General features: G+C 45.8%; 1 long non-coding RNA gene across 1 annotated transcript in view; it reads right to left on the reverse strand.

Moving 5' to 3' along the window:
* The window catches only part of LOC113599832 (uncharacterized), a 52,609-nt gene that overhangs the window by 1,124 nt on the left and 30,932 nt on the right, over positions 1 to 20,553 (reverse strand). The window contains exon 2 of the long non-coding RNA XR_003420740.2: positions 1,889 to 2,029. This is a non-coding gene — a long non-coding RNA (uncharacterized LOC113599832). The remainder of the gene's footprint in view (positions 1 to 1,888; positions 2,030 to 20,553) is intronic.

The raw sequence follows: 20,553 nt of genomic DNA on the forward strand, positions 1-20,553 counted from the left end.
CTCTCTCTTTCCCTCTCTCTCCCTCCCTCCTCCTTCTCTCTGTTCTACCTCTCTCTCTCTCCTCCCACTCCCGCCCCCTCTCTCTCCCCATCTCCCTCTCTCCATTTCTCCCTCTTTCCTTCTCTCTCTCTCTTCCCCATACATACACAAGATCACTCAGCCAGAGGGAGTTTGGGGAGAAGACAGGCCAGCAGGCTTTTAGTGCCTTTCACATTTCCCTTTCAATGAACTTAAGTAAAACATCTCTCTTTTTCGGCATATGGCCCAGAGAGTCACCTGCTAATACTATGTATCTAGCAGGGGCTCTTTAGCTAAGGCAAAGTGCAAAGAGGCTGAAATGCACAGGTAATTTGTATTCCCGCAGAGATGGATCACTTGGTGATACACTGAGTTTCCATCTGTGGCAATGAGGAGAGGAACACTTAAAACTTTAAGTGTTCTTTTTATAAAATAACATTGAAACAGAAAAACAAAGAGCTAAGCCCTAACAGCCCAAGTGATGCCAAAATAGTGCAAACCATTTCAATGTTTTTCAAAATCCCTAAAAGTAATAGTCCACGGACACACCAACCCCTCCCACCTGCTTTCACGAAACCGCACCGATGGTGGAGAGGAAGCTGAAGGAGGGTCTGTCGAAGAAGATGTGCCAGTTAAAAGCCAAGGCAACCCCACAGCCGCGTTGTACTGCCCACTCTGCCACGTCCAGGATCCTCTGACACCCAGACTCTCTCCAATTCTCTCCCTCCCCCACCCATCTCTTTTTTAAGCAGGTTATTTAAAGAGATCTCAATGAGAAGAAAAATCCCTCTTCTTTCCAAGGTGGAAGGTAGGGGACAATTGTCCTCGAGAACACAGGCTTCACTCGGTTAGCTTGTGGCGGTTGTGATAAACTGTGAACACCCCCAAAGGAATGACTTAAAAAAAAAAAACCAAAACCCTAATCAAGGGGAGGTGTCAGTAAACAAGCACTTTTTGTGCACCTGAGCGTCAGGGCCACGAACAAGATTAGAGCTTGGCTGCCATGGGGGCCCTAGGTGAAGCCCCCGCTCATTCACTTACTGTGCACCCTGGGGCAGGTTTTCTCATCTTTGGAAGCATCCAATTCCTCATCAGTAAAATGGGGATAGTAACAGCACCTCCTTCGAAACGTTGTTGGGAGGACTGAATGAGGTCATTCACGTGAGCGCAGCTAGTCACACGTGGCCCAGGGTGAGTGCCTAATGCATGTTAATGCTGATCACTTATCTTTTATTATCTTCTTTGAGATAGCATACAGGATATGGGATGGGGGCCCATGGATGATGGATATCTCTAAGATTCACGGAATAATGAAGCTCATCCTGGCTCCCCTGAAATTTCAGGGCTCAATTAATTTCTGAACATCAAGCATCACTGTCCCAGGGACTTTTGCGAAGAGCTTGAGGAGCAAGTGTTCACCGCATCCACAACTTTTGAATAGAAATGAGTATCATCATGATGGCTCTGAGCAGATGCATTCTGTATCAGCCCCTACAGGGAAAGCTGCAGGTGTTTTCCGTGCTTGCCTTGTTGAATTGCTTTCTTGCTTTCTGTTTTTTTTATGTTTATTTATTTATTTTTGAGCTAGAGAAAGAGAGAGTGCACGGGGGAGGGGCAGAGAGAGAAGCCAAAGCAGGCTCCACGCCGTCAGTGCAGAGTCTGACACGGGGCTCAATTCCACAAACTGGGAGATCATGACCTGAGCCGAAATCAAGAGTCTGATGCTTAACCGACTGAGCCACCCAGACGCCACACCGTAGACAAAGAATTGCAATGCGATTGCCTTCTTTTAGTCACATCATCTGTGATAGAAAACTGGACTCTCCATACTTAGGAGGAGCCCCGGGGAGTGAGGTAAAGAAAGGTCTACCTGTGCCGGAGCAGCGATAACTTTCTAAGGAGTTTGCCCCTTTTCCTCTCAAGTAGTCACAAGCAGGGTTCAAATCCTAGCTCTGCCACCTTCTGTGGAGACCTGAGCAAGCCACTCATCCGCTCTGAGCTCATTTTCCATCTGAAAAATAGGGAGAGGAAAAAACAAATAAATACCTAAATGTGCAAAAGAGACTAGAGGGAATAATACAAGGTAAGCACATGACATGTGCAAACATATGACACAAGGTATATGGCAGTGAGCACGTACTTCGTAAACAGTAGCGCTCATTATACAAATTGGAGCGGCGTGTGACCATTCCTGGGTCAGAGAGGACAGTTTCCTCGTGTGAACACTAACAGGTATTTGGCCAGCGTTAGCCCCCAAATGAGGAGACCTAGAGCACGGACCCACTTCCTCGCGGTGTGACTTTGCAAACGTCGCTTCCCCAGCCTGAGGCTCAGTCTTCTCGTATGAAAATGAAGGGGCCGGACAAATCATCTCAGACGCCTTGGAGCTCAGAGACTTGGACCGTGGGGTTCCAGTGTCTAGGATTATACTCCTGGGCGTGCTTCATAACAGTAACAGGATCAAAATACACGTAGCACTTCAATCTATGACCCAGCATCTCACTCTCGGGTACACGTCCAGCAGAAAAGCGTATACGGTTCAACAGTGTGTGCAGGAACCTTCACTACGGGGCTGTTTGTCAGAGCCAGGAGCCAACAACAAACCAAACGTCGAGCCACAACACGATGGGGAAGTAACTGTGGGCTATTCTTCACACAGTGGAATACAACACAGCAACGGGGAACGAGCGAAGTATTGCTACATGCTAACAAAGGGAACGCGGCACAGAAATCCGAAGCGGGTGAAAGAAGTGGGACGTGAAAGAGTTCACACTGTTTGATTCCATTTACATGAAGTTCAGAAACAGGCAAAAGTAATCCATGATGTTAGAAGCCCGGATCGCGGTGACCTCTGCATGACAATTGCAGCGAGTGGAGCGGAGTTTCAGGGGGCCAGTGAGGCACCATTTATTGACACAGGTGTGTTCACTTTGAAAACACAAAGAGCTACACATACACGTTGTGATTTGTGATATGTATACATGCATATGTATACATGTTATAGTTCAATAAGAAGTGTATGTAGAGTATGCACAGAACCACATTTGGGGGCGTCTGAGTGGTTCAGATGGCTAAGTGTCTGACTCTTGATTTCGGCTCGGGTCATGATCTCATGGTTTGTGAGATCGAGCCCCGCATGGGGCTCTGTGCCAATAGCTATCAGCTGATAGGCTATCGGCACAGAGCCTGCTTGGGATTGTCTCTCTTCCCTTCTCTCTCTGTCTCTCCCCCTTCTCTCTCTCTCTTTCTCAAAAATGAATAAATAAACTTAAAACACAAGGATCAAGAGTAGATGAGGAAGGAGATATAACCTGGGGCCAGAGTGTTTATATTTTAAGTCCTTGTATCCTAGGCTGAGCTTTATGGACTCTTTGACATAAGGCACAACAGGGAGCCACTGAAGGGTCTGTAAGCTGCTGAGATCTTCCAAAAGCACTTCCCATCACATCAACATGCTTTCTTTTATCTTCCAGTCTTACGGATGAACCGTGCTCTCCAGGCACAGACCAGCGCCTGCACACCTCCACGCAACCCCGTTCCCTCTCGCCTACCCAAGAACATGACCCCAGCCATGCTCCTTCTCTCTCCTGCATCATCAACACCTTCTCCTGATTGGGCCTTTGACACTAGCACACAAATGTGCAATTATTTCTCCCGTCTGAAAAATACAGGTGTGCTCAACCTCATTTTCCCCCATCACTTCCTCTGTATGGCAAAATTCCTAACAACATTGTAATGCTGGACACTTCTACTTCCCACCCTCCCATTCTCTATTAAACACGTTTCAGCTGAGCTTTCACCCCTCCCCAGAATTCCATCAAAGAAATGACCTCCACACAGCCCCACCCGGTAGCCAGTTCTCCAGTCTCCACCTTGCTTGACCTTTACGCAGCAGTGACCTAGTCAATGACTCCTCCTCAAAGCAACGCTCTTTACTTGGCTACCAGGGCACTCTGCTGGCTTTCCTCTTACTTTACACCCTGCTCTTTCCCAACCCTTGCTGCTTCCTCCTCTTTTCTGGAGTTCTTTATCTTGAAGTTGCCCCAAAGTTCAGTCTTTGGATCCCTTCTCTATCTACACTTATTACCCTGGTGATCTCATTCATTTCCATGCTTTTAAATTCTGTCCACAAGCTGATGACTCCCAGATTTATACATGTGATCTATGTTTCCCCTCTGATTTCCAGACACATAAATCCAATTGCTGCTGACATCTCCACTTGGACAGTTAGTAGGCATCTGAAACTGAGCTCATGATCTGTCCCTCCTCGTACAGTCACCCTCATCTCAAAATGGCATCTCCATCCTCCCAGGTCCCCCAGTCAGATGGTCATCCTGACTCTTTTCTCACAGAATACATCCAATCTATTAGCGTCACACTGCTGAATGGTGGGAAATAACAGGACGGAGAATGGTCATGTCCTGTGCAGCTTTCTAAAGGACGGCTGAGCACAAGCCTAAACATGAAGGTTGGACCTCGACCATTGTTCTCGGAAACAGAGTGTGGCCTCTTGCACTACGTACTCAAATACCTCACACACACACACACACACACACACACACACACACACACACCTCTTTAATATGAATGAAAAAAATAGAATAATTGGTAATGGATACCAATCATTCAGCCTTAGATGGAAAAGATTGTGCAGACCTTAGTGAAATTAAATGCTTCATTTTATTAGGGAATCTCCCCATTGGGACTCCTAGCCCAAGGTCCCCAGGCTCTGTACCACACACTGAATTTCCAACATGGGCACACAGCTGTTTAGAAAAGAAACAGCACTTCCTATGACTAGTATAAAGCCTACTGGCTAACCCAGAGTGCTTGTCTGTCAAAAAAAGAGTCTAACAAAAACCAGATGATTTTACTCATAGGCTCATAATGGAATCTAAAAAACAAAACAAAGAAACACACAAAAAGCAGAAATAGACCCAAAGCTGTGGAAAGCAAACTGATCATTGTCAAAGGAGAGGGGAGTGGAGGGATGAGCAAATGGGTGAAGGGGAGTAGGAGATACAGGCTTCCAGTTATGGAATGCATAAGTCACAGGGATGAAAGGTCCAGCATAGGGAATGTCGTCAATGACATTGTAATAAGGGTCCATGGTGACAGACGGTAGCCACGCTTGTGGTGAGCATAGCATAACGTACAGAGAAGTTGAATGACTACATTTTACACCTAAAACTAATGTAACACTGTGTGTCAACTATACTCAAACAAATTTTTGGAAAAACTTTTAACGGGTCTAAGGGGATCTTAGCAAATGCCTGGCATCGTGCGTCCATTCCCTCGTCTCACGTGCTCTAAGAAATTACTAATCCATCTTGCTACCCTTTCCCTTTCAACGTGGATTTGATTTCAGAATTACTTTCAACCCAGTAGCCCAAGGAGCCACTACCAATTGATCTATCACCTTTGGCAGACAAGTTGAAACCTAATGATCCTCTCTTGTCTGGTCCTTGACAAGTATTTGTGTAATCACATACACATACTCAAAAACAAAAAAAGAAATGAGAGCAGTAATGTTATGCCATGAAAGTTAGGCTCAAAACCCAGCCACCTCCGGGATAGGGGGTATTTCCACCCTCCACTCATCCCTTCCTCAAAACTATCCACATAGCATCTAATAGCTCATGTGATGATGAACAATCCCTGCCCTCTACCAAGGTATATTTCTGATAATCATATTGTTTTTTTTTTTAATTTTTTTAACGTTTATTTATTTTTGAGACAGGGAGAGACAGAGCACGAACAGGGGAGGGTCAGAGAGAGGGAGACACAGAATCCGAAACGGGCTCCAGGCTCTGAGCCGTCAGCCCAGAGCCCGACGCGGGGCTTGAACTCACGGACCGCGAGATCATGACCTGAGCCGAAGTCGGCCGCTTAACCGACTGAGCCACCCAGGCGCCCCTCTGATAATCATATTGTAAGTGGGTTATATTTTCTTATAATAACAATAGAATAACTGGAGGTTGTGTGTCTGATTAAGAAGTCGGCAGCAACTAAATCACAAAGATGATCCAACAATAGCCTCCTATAATTAATTAAGGTCTGAAACTTTAAAGTCCCTTAAAATGGGCCTCCATATACCATATATATGGATCAGTCAGTGTTTATGATGTGCTCACATACCACGTGAGAGCATCCAACTCTCCCGAATCACCAGTTAACCCACCTAAAATGAAGACAGGAATTTCAATAAATGGTAATTAACTTTTTAATTTAAAGAATTGGGTTTGCCTTCTTAGGAATTAAGAAGGCTTTAGGGGATAAGTTGGGTGATCCAGATTTCTTTGGAGAAGAAAAGAAGCTGCCAAGGGAAATCTGAACCACGGTTTTCTCATTTTCTTAAACAGACCTCATTGGCCAATGTTTCTTGAAGGCGTCTTTGAGCCAGACATTATGCTGAGGGCTCCCGCAAACAAAATGCCTCAAACTCACTCCACTGACCTCAGAGCTGCACCTGTAGGACCATTCTTTCCAAAATAGCTGTTGTATTCTCTACGTATTTGAAGACTTTACTACAGAGTTTGATGGCATCCTAAGTGTCACCTTTTTGTTTAACTTATTTTCTCTCTTTTTTTAAATTAAGAAAATTTTTTTGAATTTATTTTTGAGAGAGGGAGAGAGAGGGCAAGTGGGGAGGGGCTGAGAGAGAGGGAGACACAGAATCCGAAGCAGGCTCCAGGCTCTGAGCTGTCCGCACAGAGCCCAATGCAGGGCTTGAACTCACAAACCGTGAGGTCATGACCTGAGCCGAAGTCGGACGCTTAACTGACTGAGCCACCAAGACGCCCCAAGAATATAATTTTTTTTAACATTTTATTTATTATTAAGAGACAGAGAGAGAGCACGAGCGGGGGAGGAGCAGAGAGAGAGAGGGAGACACAGAATCCGAAGCAGGCTCCAGGCTCTGAGCTGTCCGCACAGAGCCCGACGCAGGGCTCGAACTCACGAACCGTGAGGTCATGACCTGAGCCGAAGTCGGATGCTTTAACCAACTAAGCCACCCAGGAGCCCCTTTCTCTCTTTAATATATAATGTTTTTACTAATTTTCCTTAATTTAAAGTAATCACACAGTAAAAGAATCATCTGGAATCTCCAGGTAACTTTTACTAGTGCTTCTCAACCCAAACTGCACATCAGAATCACCCAGGGAAGCTTTAAAAAATCCTAATGCCTGGCAGCACCCCATACTACCTAAATCAGAATCTCTGGGGTGGGAGCAAGGCATCAGGATTTTAAAAGCCCCCGGGTGCTTCTCATGTGCCCGGGTCCCTACACGGAAGCAGGCAGGTGTCCTTTCTTACCACTCCATAAATACCTGACCATGCCTGAAGCAGACCTCCTACTGCTGCTGGATTCAGTCAGCTCTGTTCTCTAGGAAGAGCCTCATTTTTCCCCAATGAAAGTGGTATTTTTTTGGCCTAGAGTTAGCAGTGAATACGGTAATCAGGCAACAAGAGAAAAGCCTTCGTGGATGTTGCCTATTCTGACTTCCAAGAACGGTCACATTCTGTTTGGGTTCCTTTTTCTCACCACGTGATGACAGGGGAGACTGTGTGGAGCTCACTCCACCCACATCAAGTCCTCAGTGCAAGGGGCTCTGAAGAAGGTAGAAGGAGTGTCGGTCCAGATTCCACCGCAAATTCCCTTATTTTACTTTGGCAGGGCTGCTGTAACAAAGTACCATAAACTGGGCGGCATAAGCCAACAAATTGATTCTCTCATAGTTTTTCTCTCATATGCTAGAAGTCTAGGAACAAGGTGTCAGCAGGGCCACACTGACCCAAAGTCTCTAGGGGAGAATGCTTGTCTCCCCCAGCTTCTGAGGTTGCTGAGTCCAGGCTCTCTGGCTCACAGCCGTGCACCCCCCCCCACCCCCCATCAGGGGCCCTTTTCTCTCTGTGGGGCTGTCTTCACATGACCTTCTTGTAAGGACAGCAGTCCTTGGATTTGGGGCCCACCCTCATCCAATGTGACCTCATCTTAACTAACTACATCTGCAAAGACGCTATTTTCTTTTTTTTTTTTCAGTGTTTATTTATTTTTGAGACAAACTGAGTGTGAGCAAGGGAGGGGCAGAGAGAGAGGGAGACACAGAATCTGAAGCGGCTCCAGGCTCTGAGCTGTCAGCACAGAGCCCAACAAGAGGCTCGAACCCACAAACTGTGAGATCATGACCTACGCTGAAGTCAGAAGCCTAACTGACTGAGCCACCCAGGCACCCCGACCCTATTTGCAAATGAGGTCACATTCCCAGGTTCCAGGAAGACATGGATTTGGGGGACCCACTACTGAACCTAGTACACCTCATAAACTACTTGTGGGTATTTTCATCCCTAGGAGGCAGGCAGGAGAAACGTTTTATCCCAGTCTACCTGCAAATCTAGTTAGGTAATTAATCCTTCTCTAGAATATTGGAAAGGAAACCATCTGTGCATAGCAAAAGAAAACAATTTGGTTAATTAGGTTGGCCTTTTAAATGTTTTTAAGACAGACAAAAAAGGCAAGGATTATGCTTGTGTTTTTTTCAGGTTTTGTTCCAATTTTTAGCCATTTTGCTAGTTACGGGCCTGTGTAGAAAGAGCAAACATGTAATATTTACAGTGTAACCAACTCATTTTTTTTGTCCTAATGAAGCTTGACGGAGTATATCTCTCTTGCACACGCACACGCACAGAGGAACTGAACTGCAAAGTCCTTTTATTGTTCAAATATAACATTGTAACTATTCATTTAGGTGGCCCCAGGAAGCTGGAAAGGAGCACAGGCGGATGGTCAGACTTGGTAGGAATTCCTGTGAGATAATCATTTAACACTATTTCCTTCTACTTCACCAGCAACCTTCTTCTGCAAAATCTGAGGCAGGCCAGGTCTATTGTCTATATTGCTCTTCAGCCACCGGCCCCAGGTGTATTTGCAAAATTAAACGGTGTTAGGCTTTGAGGAATGAAAGGCATTTATAAAATGCCAACAGTCCCCGAGGTCCCTGTGCTGACCTAGAGGTCTGGGTTTGGGAATTCACTACTCCCACCCCCATTTCTTCCTGTCATTTGAGCTGTCGCCTTGGAGATGTCACAGCCCATATGTGCTTCCTTCTGTGAAATGAGGCCCATGATCATTGGCTCTGGAACATCAGGGGAGCGGGAAGAGCAGCCCGGAGACGTTAACTTATTCTCACCCCCAAGTCGCACCAGCTCCATGCTCAGAAAGGCAGCCGGCAGACCAGGGATGGAAGATGGACAGCAGTGAAGAATCAAAAACAAGGATGCGGGCTCTGGAGTTGGACTGCCTGAGTTCAAATCTTAGATCCATTTTGGGGAAGCAGGGAGACACGTAACTCCTCGAAGCCTATTTGTTCATCTGTAAAAGGAGGATGACAGTGCCTGCTTCATAGAGTTGTGCGGAAATAATGTGATAGTGAACATAGCAAAGTTCCCAGCACATAGCGAGCACTGAGCAAATGCCACCAGTGTCTTAAGAGTACGTGAGCCAAAAGTAAGTAGAAACATTCCCTAAACACAGATTCTTCACTGTCAGCTTTACTCAGCTGGCTCTGCCGTCAGCTGTTTATTTCAGATCTGTGGCAAAGGAAAAGTGAGCCCTATGGGCAGAACGGTAGCTGGGCCCCAGAAAAGACAGAACAGAAGCATGTATCAGGTCTCAGAGGAAACTTCAGTTTGCCCCCCTCCCCCCGGGCACCTTGGGGGTGTTTTCTGTTCTGCCTACCACACGAGTCGAAGTTAAGGAAGGACTCTGTGAAGGACCTATAAATTATTAGATGTTTTCCAAGAAAGAACCTGGTAAATGGAAAAAATGAACGTATGGTTATTGCTTCCCACTGTTAGGACGACAGGGAAACATCCCAAGGAGGGAAGGAGCTCAAGAGAAGGTTGTGGTGCTTACAGGGATTAGTCTTAAAATGGACCTTAGGATCCACTGCCTGGGGTGGGTGTGGTGAGGTAAAGAAAATACAGTGCCTGGTGCACCGGCCCCCACCCCAGACCAACTGAATCACATTCTGTGGGGGCAGGCTGTGGCCTGGGGCAAAGAGGGGTGGGGGAGTGTTTGGGGGACTTGGGTCTTTTTTTTTTAGCTCCCTAGGGGGTTCAAAGGTTCTACAAGGTCAAGAGCTGCTGTTGGAAAGTCTTATGCAGAGCTGGATGCTGGGGCTTAGGCTGTTTTGTCCGAGCCTGAGTGTCCAGAGCTAACCTGGGGGAAGGGAGTTTGGGGAAGAAGCGAACAGAGGAAGGAAGAAGGGAAGTAGCTTGGTGGGAAGGAAGAAAGGATCTGAATCTGAAAGGCCCGCCAACGTTAATTGCTAAATTTGACCTTAGGAAAAGTTAAATTAATGTGTTGTGTCTTGTGCAGACGCTGTGCTTGGAACCTTGACAAGCGAGACATTATGCAATCGTGACATCATGCCAACCCTGTGAGGCAGGCATCCCTGCCCCATTTACCAGAGGAAGAAAGGGAGGCCCAGAGAGGTGACAAGGTTTGCCTAAAGGCATCTGGCGGCTGGCTGGCTGAGCTGGGATCCCAGAGCAGGTGTCCCGATTCCAAGACCTGACAGAAGCACTGGTGAGAAGACCCAGTTTGGATTTTCTTGGAATGTTGGCACCGACCCGGACTGGACTCATGTCCCGAGGAATAAAGAAGATGAGACAGACAGATCAATGAGTACAGGAAACCAAAACACTGAAGACCCAAATACCTGGGAATGCCTAAGTTAGATAAAATAATCAGGATCTCCAGGCCTCCGAGATTCCCTTGCCCCTTGGCAGGAGGTGGGCGTGAACTTGTGCTGTTCTTGCACAAGACCCAGAACTACAAAGGCCGGAGCCACCCAAGGAGGTGCACACGGCCAGAAATACACCTGTGCGAAGGTCGTCAGGAGCTGAATCTCGCTGCCGAGACCTGCAATTCCCAGCAAGCAGCGCGGCGGCGAAGCTGCCAGATAGGACTTGGAAACAAGGAGAAATAGGCGCCACATGGGTTGGTGGGCGGGGCAGGGAGTGTGCACCACGCAGGGCGGCGTCCAGGCCCCCCCCCCCCCCGCGGGCACGCAGCGGGTGTGACCACATCGCAACCCAGGGCACCCCAGCCCGTCTCTCCATGGTCACCTCCCCCTGCCTCACTCGGAGCATCCTGCGTCAGTGACCTACTTTCTATTTGTTACTTTATTATTTTTTAAATGAACTCTTCCCAAAAGGCACAAGAGTATAGTGAAGAATATAACTTGTGCCCACCACCAGGCTTTGTCAAATCCTAACATTCTTTTCCATACTTATTTCAGATGTATTTTTTATTTAGAGCACGAGTGGGGTAGGGGCAGAGAGAGAGGGAGAGAGAATTCCAAGCAGGCTCCTCACTGTCTGTGCAGAGCCAGACCTGGGGCTGGAACTCACAAACTTGTGAGGTCATGACCTGAGCTGAGCTGAGCTGACTGAGCCACCCAGGCGCCCCTGGATGTATTTTTTTTTTTTATTTTTTTAAACAAAACGTCGAAAATACCTTTGAAGCCTCCATGTACCACTCCCTGATTTCTTTTCCCTTCTGTTGATCCCAAGGGAAACCACTCTTGGGAATTTGATGTTAATTATTCACATGCGTGACTTTTCCTTTTACCACATGTAGACATCCATAAATAATCAGCAGTGTTTTCACATACTTTTAACTTAATCTTACTGGAATCATGCTATAAACTTAATAAAACCTATATAATATTAATAGATTGTGATAATAAATTTTAAAGAAAATAAAAGCTAAATAGATAAATACTATATGAAATATGGTTTTAAAATAAATATTAATAGAGATTAAATCAAACTGCTACTTGCTTTATTTTTTGCTAACACTAGGGATTCCTCTATGTTCATGTTAATTCATTTATTTTGATGCTATACAGTATCTCATTGTATGAAAATACTATAATTTATGTATCCCTTTGATGGACAGGCAATTTTTCCACCTTTTCCCCCAATTTGTTCCAATTTGTTACTGTTGCAAACAATGGCAGAATGAGTATTCGCGCATCTGTGTGGGTTTGTCCTAGGAGTGGATGCGGCCGGGGAATGTACATCCTTCACTTCTTTTCAGCCTCTTTTGCCTGTTCCTTGCTGTCACCGGTATTTTCCCAGACAGGATAAGATCAGGAACCAAGGGCCCTCCGGAACTCCTGGAATCGAGGCTGGGATCCAGAAATACTACCTACTCCAGCAGAAACTGCTGGACATAAGCACTCAGTACATTGGAGTGTCCACTCGGAGCTAGGTGGGCTGTGTGTACAGGTCATCTGGGCCAGGGCCTCCAGCCCAGATGATCTTGAGGAGCTGAGGAAGTCAAGCTGCTCAATTCAGATTGAAGCCTGCAGCACCCCCATCTGTGTTTTGGGGCCCAACCTAAAACAGCTCCCCTATTTTTTTTAATGTTTATTTATATTTGAGAAAGAGAGAGACAGAGACAGAGAGACAGAGCACGAATGGGGGAGGTGTAGAGAGAGAGGGAGACACAGAATCCGAAGCAGGCTCCAGGCTCTGAGCTGTCAGCACAGAGTCCGACGCAGGGCTCGAACTCACAGACTGTGAGATCGTGACCTGAGCCGAAGTCGGACGCCCAACCGACTGAGCCACCCAGCCACCCCACTTTTTCCCTTTTAAATATTTAACTTCATTTTCCCCGACTGTCAAAGTAATATGTACTCTTGGCATAAACTTTAAAATTTTTAGAAAAATATTTTTACACTAATCGTAAAATTTCACTCATCAGACACATTCACTATTAACATTTCAGCCTATGTGTCTTGTTTTTTTCTAAGTATTGTCCCCTTGCCTGTATATTCTAATGTACTCTGATTTTTCACCTAATATAAATTTCTCTATTGTTAATACATTATAAACATAATTTTAATTTATTCAGGTAATTTGATATTTTACATAGTGTTTTATTATCTACCTAGTCACTCCTTTATATTGGATACTCAGGTTATTCCTAATTTCCGTTTTCACAATTAAAACACAATGGGCATCTTCAGAGATAAATATTTGATGGACTTTTAGATCCTTAAGATTCTAAGAATCTTAGAAATCTAATTCTTAGAAGGCCAAAGGGCATTTTTAAAGCTTTTGATAGATATTACAAAACTGTTCTAGAAAGACAACTATATTACAGCCCCACTGACAGTGTTCAGAATGCCCAGCTGCCCTGCCTTTACCCAGTCAATTCATTGTGAGCTCTCCTTACACTGGGGCTCAGATGTGGAAGGAAAGGGAACCTTTAAATGCTGGCAGGTTTGGTGGAAAAGAACGTTGGGCATCCTCCCAAGCGGTGTGTATTAAGCTGTTTCCTTCCATGAGAACCAACAAGACAGCAAAATGGATGAATCATACTGTGGGAAAGTTATACTCCAGAACCAGGTCTCTTCTATATAGTAGACAGTTGAAAGAGCCCACTGGGACAGTAGAAGAGGTACTATTTAAATTTCCTTAGTTTGAAAGCAACAACAACAATAAAAAGACTCTGGTTAACTTAAGCAAAACAAAAAAGAATTTATTGGAGGAGACTGAAGCCAAGGGGCTGTGTGTACTGTTGGGCAGGTTGTACACTGTACAACTCAGGTCATGGGGAATCATTCATTTTGTCACCTATGTGAATGGCACTTGCTAGAATTGTACAGTGCACTGCCTACACAACCGTATGCAGCAGCCCTGCTGGAATAGCTCATAAAACAGGATTGTTCAAAGTATCTGTGCTTAAGGACTGGGTTTATTATTGTTGTTGTTATTACGAAAAGCCATTGTAGATCAATACTTGGGTAAATTAAATTAATATGAATTACTAGAAAAATGAAGTGCCACTTGATGTCTCTACAGTGCCAATTACTACAAAAGTTCCTAAGTGCTCAGTTTCCGAACTTACCTCACTGTAGACATGTAACACGTAGTTTGGGAAACAGAACTGGTCCACAAACCATAGCATGATTACATTTGAGGAGTCCTGATGTAGATTAGCCAAATGCAGAAAAGTGGGAATGGAATGAGGAATCTAGAACAAGTAGACCCAAGAAGTCAATCTCCTGTCCATCTCCCATTACAGTTTTCTCTCCTCCTGCCAGTACGATGAAAACTCGCTGCAGAATGGCTTTCGGCAGATGGCAGAATGTGCACCAACTAACAGCTCTCTCATCTTATGTCTTACAGCCTCAGCCGCCGGAGAAAGAATTATTGGTCCCAAATCCAAAAATTCCAGAGAGGGGGCTTCATGGCCTAGCTGGGGTCTGGGGCTCACTCCTATAGCTAGAAGGTGTGTCACTTGTGGCCCGGGGGGGGGGGGGGGAGGAGGGGGAGGGGGGATGGGGGGAGGACATGTAAGAAACCATGGGAACCATGGGAACCATGTGAATGTTGCTGGGAGCAGTTCTCAGAATAGGGGTACGGTGTTACCTGAAATAAGTGAATGTGCCAGGTAGATAGAACAGTACACATTTCAATTATTAGGTATACGTTTTCCTTTATCTATATTCTAGTGCAGTCTTCCTCTGAAATATATTGCCCTTCCCATAAAAAGGGCTTATGAACAAATAAATGTGGGGAAAACTACAGATTTCAGCACCCTCCCAGAAATTCAGAAGACAGACATATTAGCATATTAAAGGTTCTGAGAAGTCCTGCAAGAAGGAAACCTGTTTAACTGCGCTTAATCCAGTGTTGCCTGAGCTCATTTGATGACTCAAACCATTTTTAATGTAACATCCAGGAACATCCCATAGATTAGTGTTTCAAGAACACGTTCTGAGAAAGCCCTTCTAGGTGATGAGATGTTCCCCAGAAAGATGTGACTCAAATCCTTATAAAAAGAAAATAGGGGCATCTGGGTGGCTCAGTTGGTTGAGCCTCTGACTCTTGATTTCAGTTCAGGTCATGATCTCACGGTTTGTGAGTTCAAGCCCCAAGTCAGGCCCTGCACTGGCAGCATGGAGCTTGTTTGGGATTCTCTCCCTCCCTCCCTCTCTCCCTTCTCCCGCTCTTTCTCTGTCTCTCAAAATAAAGAAATAACCATTAAAAAAACAAAACAAAACAAAAAAGTTTTAAACAAACCAGAGAGCCGGGTATTTACAGAAACTGGCAAATTATTTGCAAAGAGGCATTTTATAACCCAAGTTAACCACCATCAAAGAGACCAGCTTCTAGGCTCAGAGTTTTATATGTTCAGCCTTATGAACATGGGGTACATCTCTGCAACTCCAAACCTTCCCTCTCTGGGACATTCCTTTCCCAAGGCCCTCTTCCAGGTTGCTCAGAACCCTTTGCATGTGATGTCTGGTACCCCGCCTCCTTCGAAGTAAGGCGTATCTTTACGCCATTAGGTGGCTGGCCATTGTGGTTTGCAAAACCAACTTAATAGCACAGGGCACCTGTTCCTCCCTGCGTGCTTTGTGATAAAAGGCCCCACTGGGGTGAGCAACACACTCGAGAGCCGCGTTAACAATACGCCACGTCTGGGGAAGCTTGGAGGTGGGGCCCATATTCGTAAGTATAATGAAGGCCTTCTCCTGTTTAAAGAGAGATTAGAATCTTATCCCAGATCATCCAGCTGGATTACAGGCACAACTAAAGGACAGAGTAAGCCGCCTGGGCAATCAGCATCAGAGGACAGACTATAGGTTGGCCCCCAAGTCTGGAAACACAGACAAATGTATCATCAATGGTTGATGATATATTACAATGCTATTGATTGATACTATAGTATAATGCATGATAAAATAGAATCTATGTTTTCAGACTTTGTGGCCAAGTTGCCAAAGCCAGTATTTATATCATGCAGTGACCAAATGTCCGAAGGCACTGTTCTAAATGCTTCACCTGAATTAGCTAATTTAATTCTCAACAACCCTGTGAAATGGGTACGCTCAGTCATTCCCCTGGGAGTAGGTGAGGCAACAAAGCCCACGGGGAGTCAGTATCTGTCCCATTGGTGGGCAGTGGAGCTGAGTTTCAAGCCCAGAAAGCCTCACTCTAGACTGCAAACTGATACCAACCACACTGCAGCTGCCCCCCCCACCCCCTATGCTTTGCTGAATAGCCATCAATTAGCAGGAACAATCACCAATCACTGCAACTAATAACTCTATTGTTCTTTGCTTTGGTCCTCATCACAAGCCATTATGGCAACCCAGGCAGAAATGATAGTTCCCCTAATAGATGAAGAAGCTGAGCCTTTACTGGGATCCCTACCTACCAAATGGCAGAACCGTGTCCTTGGACTTCAAGAGTCTCATGGGTTTAACTCATTTCTTGCATTGGGTCCTATGGTAGCCAACATCCAAGATGGTCGCCACGATCCCTGCCTCTTGCGTTGCCCTCTCCCACACTGAATGAGACTCACTTGTATAACCACTAGGATACTGTGAAAATGATGATGACTTCTGAAGCTAAGTCATAAAAGATGTTGGAGCTTCTGCTTCGATCTCTCTGGACCACTCACTCAGGAGGAAGTGGGCTGCTGTGTCATGAGGATGCTCCAGCAGCTGCGGAGAGGTGCCCCAGCAAGGAAGTGAGCCTCCTGCCTGCACCAGGATGAATGGGCCAGCCATGTGAGTGAGCCCCCCGAGAAGTGGATCCCCCAACTTCAGCCAGCTAAGTGCAGCCCCAGATGACACCTTCACCGACGTTTCATGAGAGACCCGTGATGGTGAATTTTAGTGTCAATTTGACTAGCCTTGGGATGCCCAGATTAAGCATTATTTCTAGGCATGTCTATGAGAGTGTTTCTGGATGGGATTAGCATTTGGATTGGTGAGTTCAGTAAAATAGACTGCTCTCCGCAGTGTGGGTGGGCATCATCCAATCCATTAAGGGCCTGAACAGACCAAAAGGTAGAGGAAGGAGGAGTTTATCCCTTTTTTCCCTCTGCCTCACTGCTTCAATGGGGACATCTCATCTCATCTCCCGTCCTCAGACCGGGATTTATACCATTGGCTGCCCTGGTTCTCGAGCCTTTGGACTCAGACTGAACTACACCAGCAGACTTCCTGGGAATCCAGCCTGTAGACAGCAGATAGTGGGACTTTTTAGCTTCCATGATTGTGTGAGACAATTCCTCATAATATACCACTTACTCATATACTATGCTATTCATTCTGTGCTATATTCATTCAGTGTATGTTTGCCATGGTCCTGTTTCTCTGAAAAACCCTGACTAGCACAGACCTCAAGCCAAATCCACCTGGCTAAGTCACTCCTGAAGTCCTGACTCACAAAAACTATGAGATAAGAAATGTTCTTCACTGTTTCAAGCCATACTTAAGCCATTTTTTAACTGCTTTTTTTTTTTTTTTTAAGTTTGGGAGAAATTTGTTTTGCAGTTATAGATAACTAATACAAGTTCCAACTCCAAAGTTCTTATCTGATAAGGATCACTAACCAGCTGTGATCTTGAGAAAGTCTTTGAAGCACTCTCTTGGACTTGGTTTCCTCCCCTGCTAAATAACAGTCTAGGAAAATTTCTGCGTCATTCTTAAGGTAACTAACCAACCATTACAACTGGGTTCAGGGAATACTGTAAAGATGAACTTCTGGCACAAGTAGGCCAATTCATGATAAACCTGCATCATATACTGTCTTTAAGGAACATTTCATTTGTGCATCGGATCTATCAACTCTAATTCAAGATCTGATTCAAGACTCGGCTAGCAATAGTCCACAAATCTCTTCAGTTCCCTGCTCCATGCTGTGTTATTCCAGAAATAGGTGGGCCTTTGCTCACACTGTGAGGTTCACTGAAAATGCCTTTCCTTACTCTCCACCTACCCAAGCCGATCCCTTGCCCAAGGCGCATCTCAAATGCCTCAGACACTGCGCCCTGGACCACCCACAGCAGGAGAAGCTGCAGGTGTCTCAGCAGTGGTGGGTTGGTAGATGTTTAACAACCAGTCTCTGGGGAGAAAAGGTCCAAGTAAAGGTCCTGATTTGCAGTCTTTCTTGATTTCTGTGGTATTGATGCTTCTCCCGTAGCTGACTAAAAGCTCCCAACATGGCACCCCTGAGCACAGAGTTGGGAAGAGATGGACACAGTTAGTCTACTCAGCCAGTACCGGCTGGCCCCAGGGCACCCCTGCGTTTTGGACACCTCACCTTCCCTGACTGCCCTCTTGATCATTTTGAAATGTCCCGGGACCTGTCCCCCTTCCCCATCCCCCGCATCTACCCCTGAGCCGAGACCTTCATCATTTCCTGCCCAGACTACTGGGACAGGCTCCTCCCTGTTCTCTCTACCTGCAGACCCTTCTCACTCCCATCCCTCCCACCTGCCACTACTGAGTGAGCATTTCTATATGTCACCTCATGGCCCCATGCTTCCTATCCTCCAAGTCCTTCAAACCCATGGTTTTCAATGGAAAGGTCAAAGTTGTTGAATATACAAGCTCTCTATGACCTGACCTCTGTCCACCTCTCCATCACCTCTCTCTCTCTCTCTCTCTCTCTCTCTCTCTCTCTCTCTCTCTCTCTCTCTCACACACACACACACACACACACACACACACACACTTCTCTGATGAACCATGGTGCTCTTCATGCCCCCGATATTCTTACAGCCTAAAATGCCTTCTCCCCAGTCACAAATCCCACTCCCCGCTCTGGACTCATCCTCTTTCCCCAGACCCTGTGTCACCACAGGCATTTTATCAAGAAATCATGGGGGGAGCCTACCATGGGAAATCATGGCCCAATTCTGTATACCTCTGACTTTCACTCCCCTCTCAAAGCTACAGGTTCCTGGAGGGCAGGACCCTAGAGCAAATCTCCTATTCTTTGGTGCCTGGCATGGTGTCCTGGCCTGATGGGAAAGCCTCTCTGGGTCTGCAAAGGGGTGGCACTAGGAGGTCAATGAGGTGAAGCAGTGGGAATGGGCAGAGCCAAGGACCTCTCCTACCAAAGCCTAGGAAGGCTCCCAGCAGACAGAGGTACAGGTTTCTGAGGCCAGGGATTATAGAGGGAGGAGACTAAGAACTCTCTGTAGTGGCTGAGGCTCCCCAGATGCCACCACTGTTTTCTCTCTGTCTTCCTGGGTGGACTGAATGCTCCATTCTTCCTAGTTAAAACCCCATCTCTTAGGCTCTGTGTCTTTTCTGTTGCATTAAACTGAGTAATTATGGGCTTGCAGCAACCACTTGACCACATAGTAAAGGCTCTTGTCCATGCCTGACCCCAAGAGTGGAGGGCAGCCATCACCCTTTCCCCCAAAGCATTCAAACTTAGGTCATGGATCACATGGACAATGTCTTGGATTTCAGGTAGTTTCCTTTAAATAATTGCAAAAACAAAAAACAAAAAAAAACCCACCCTTGATATGCCAGCTCTGCTCCAATTACTAAGAGACCAGTCTCTTTACAACAGCTGGTTTTCCATTGAAAAAGGGAAGTTAGTGACCAGATGATCCTTATTACCTCTGACACTGTGATTCTAAGCCAGTTCCCCCTCTCTGTGCCTTAATTTTCTTATCTTCAAAATGGGAGTAATAATACCTACCCATCTCAGAAGGCTGTTGAAGAACAGATGAGATAATAGATATAAAAATACCATTGTAACTATAACTATTAGTTGTTATTTATGAGATTTAATTATTTTTTTAAATTTATTTATCTACCTTGAGAAAGGAAAAGCATGTGCGAGCAGAGGAGGGGCAGAGAGAGACGAGAGAGAATCCCAGGCAGGCCCCGAGATGTCAGCACAGAGCCCAATGTGGGGCTCAAACTCTCGAACTTGAGATCATGACCTGAAATGAAGAGTCAGACGCTCAACCAACTGAGCCACCCAGGCACTCCTGTGCTAAAAGTCCTCTATAAACATTCCTGGGTGATTTAACTAAATTTTAACATGATTGTAGTCATCATGGAGGTGTTAATGTAGAAGAAACACAAGAATACATTAAAGTACCCTAAGTGGGGACTCTTCACATCGCTGGGCAAACACAGAGGTGAGACATCTGCTGGGTGAGCTATGACAGACGCTGCAGACCAAGCCTGGTTCGTCACTGCATTTTTATTCCCCAAGATCTACACAAAGGACTGGCCATTAGAATCCAGGCATGCCTGTTTATTCTAAGGCTTGTCCTGAATGTTCAGCCAGGCTTTGAACAGAGCTGCTGAACAGAATTAAAGTAACTCATGCCTGTTTGCCTTTCCCAGGTAGAGCATAATGAGGTCACTCTAGTATTCCAGAACACCCTCTTTCCATCATGATCATTATTATGAGTGATGCTGTTATGATTCAGCCCTTTGGAAGCAAGGTCAAGGTTCAGAAGTAAGCCAGGTCCCACTTTGATCTTCAAGATCATGGCCACACTCCGCCCAGCAACGTGCCCTTCATCCCCAGGTCTCCAAGCACAATAAGAGTCTAATTGGGAAATCTTTATAGTGTCCTTGAGAATTAGTAATCCTGGAGTGGTTGAAGCCAGGGACAACATGAATGACACCATGTCACTCCCCAGCCTTTGCCTGAAAATTCTTGCTGACCACTATCCCAAGC

Source organism: Acinonyx jubatus, chromosome C2 (assembly GCF_027475565.1).
Source record: "Acinonyx jubatus isolate Ajub_Pintada_27869175 chromosome C2, VMU_Ajub_asm_v1.0, whole genome shotgun sequence".
Lineage (NCBI taxonomy): Eukaryota > Metazoa > Chordata > Mammalia > Carnivora > Felidae > Acinonyx > Acinonyx jubatus.